Here is a 2,509-nt window from a genome sequence, read left to right on the forward strand (position 1 = left end):
GCTAGGTTAGGCTACGTTAGGCTAGGTTAGGCTACGTTAGGCTAGGTTAGGCTACGTTAGGCTAGGTTAGGCTACGTTAGGCTAGGTTAGGCTACGTTAGGCTACGTTAGGCTACGTTAGGCTAGGTTAGGCTACGTTAGGCTACGTTAGGCTAGGTTAGGCTACGTTAGGCTAGGTTAGGCTACGTTAGGCTACGTTAAGCTAGCTGTCCATCTCTCTTGCCCTGATCATATACTAGCTTAACCCCTTCAGGTCATCCTCTCAATCCGCTCTCCATCTCTTTGTCTGACCAATCTGGTTTCCATAGGAACAGGGTAATGTTTGATAGTGTTACGCTTTAAAATGACTTTAAAATAACTGTGAATTATAGAGCGCCTTCTACTGGTCTAATGTACTTTGTGGAGCGAGTCTGAAGATCTTTTTTAACTGGTGGCTGTTTTTCATTCACTCTATTTTCTGTGATTGCAGGATTTGTCTTTTGCAGCATTTTCCTGTTGTGTTTGTTTGTTTACTTGTTTTTTGCAGCATGTTTAGCCTTCTGCTGTAGTTTTGCACGTGTTTGCTTCTGTAATGAAAAGTCAAAAAAAACTCCCAGCTCATGTTGAAAACCTATCAGGACTGCTCTCATCAGAAGACCTTCATTTAAAGCCAAGTTCTTATAAGATTACAATCATTTAGGAAAATGTTGACTAGCCTAAAGAGAAAGAAGCAACATTTTATAGACTCATGAAAGCAAGATATTTTTTTTTTTCGGTCAAGTAGGTCTAGACAGCTTATCAGATGATTAAACTCAAGCCAGATTAGAGTGTGAAGCACGATGCCCCAGGCTTTATGATATAGAGTCCTTTCTCACACCCCAGTGTATTTATTGCACAGTAAGGGTCATTGATGAAATTTATATGGGTTTATGGATTTAAATCACAATTATCATTTCAATATCAATGCTTGCAAGATCCTAATTGGAAAGAAAAGCCTGAATTCAATATTTGGTTGGATATCATAAATTAAATGCAATGCATTTACTGAACACTCTGCATGGCAACAGCAGGTCAGCTGGATCATCTCAGAACGCCCTTGATGCTCATCTTGTGCAGGTGTTCTACCTGGAAGGTACGCCTCAACGAAAAGCGTAAGAAAATGTCAATAATGTAAAGACAATAAGAGCATTTGGTCATCATAATGAATGCCTTATTGCAGTTCTTTCCTGAAATGGAGTGGCTCTGGTGGAGAGTTAAACCATAATGGTTCCTCTTTCATGTGGGAGACAGATATTATTGAGACTTGGTAAAAAGAAATGCTCAAAGGTGCAGAAACTAACAACTATTCAGGCTAATCTAGTTTAAGGTGATGATGACATTTCCAGGGCATATAGGGCCATGTTGGAGGACATCAATGTTCACCCAATTCCCCCCAAAACTACACGTTTTCACAAGACAACATCAAGTTCGCCCTGTTTATAGAATCCATTGGTCATTGTGACATCATGATGTCATTCATTGTGACATCATGATGTCATCCATTGTGACATCATGATGTCATCCATTGTGATATCATGATGCTGTTTCAAAGTGCTTTACAAACAAAAGATCAGTTTGGATACAGTAACTTGGAATCAATTTAACCTCCTTTTATAGAAATGATAAAGTCTATTTCTGCTCCGTTATATTTTTAAAAACACTGAAGTCAAGTTTAGTTTGTTACGATAATTGATTAAACTTCTGTCACTGATTGTGAAAACTGGTATGGAAGTAAATCTGTGCCGCTGGGATTTAAATTAAAAATGTTCCTTAAAATATAAATGTTTATTTTGTACTTACTCTTTCTGTGTTAAGATTTATCCAGAAAACATTTTTAATCTAAAAAAAAAAAACATTAATTGTCACTATATCTATATAGTTGAAATTGTATTTGTTATTTTCACTTCAAGCTAAAAATTCAGGACTATTTCACAGTTAATACATTTTCAATACCTGTTTTTTTTTTCAGTTTGACTTTTCAGTGTTAAAAAAGCAACATATAAAAAGTTCAGCCTCTTAAAATTCAAACTCAATATTTTCAGCAACTGAGATTCAACTGGATCAATTTCACTGTTAAATTCAGCGTCTGAATTCAATGTAAAAAGGTTACTTCAGGTCACAGACATTAGCAATGGATTGTGGCGTCCAACACCAAGCTAATCCCGTACAATACTTGCAATTGCAACTTGTTGCAATACTACAGAAATATTAAAGCAATAAACTCACCGATGCGTTAGTTTGCATGACCGCCTCCTTGATGCTGGTTTTCCTTCAGTATGAGCGCCAAAAACGTCCCGTCACGTGACTAAGAAACTGTAACGGGATTTGCTGGGTGTTGGACGTTATATCCAAGTAACGTTGGAAGACGTTACTGGATATAACCTAACGGAATATCTTCAGAACGGCTCCAAATGACACTAAACTCATATGGGAGAGTAGAACATGATGGAATAACGAGAAATCAAGGGACCAATGGAAAAAACCCGAAATTC

Source organism: Cyprinodon variegatus, unplaced genomic scaffold (genome assembly GCF_000732505.1).
Source record: "Cyprinodon variegatus isolate N-32 unplaced genomic scaffold, C_variegatus-1.0 Scaffold1773, whole genome shotgun sequence".
Lineage (NCBI taxonomy): Eukaryota > Metazoa > Chordata > Actinopteri > Cyprinodontiformes > Cyprinodontidae > Cyprinodon > Cyprinodon variegatus.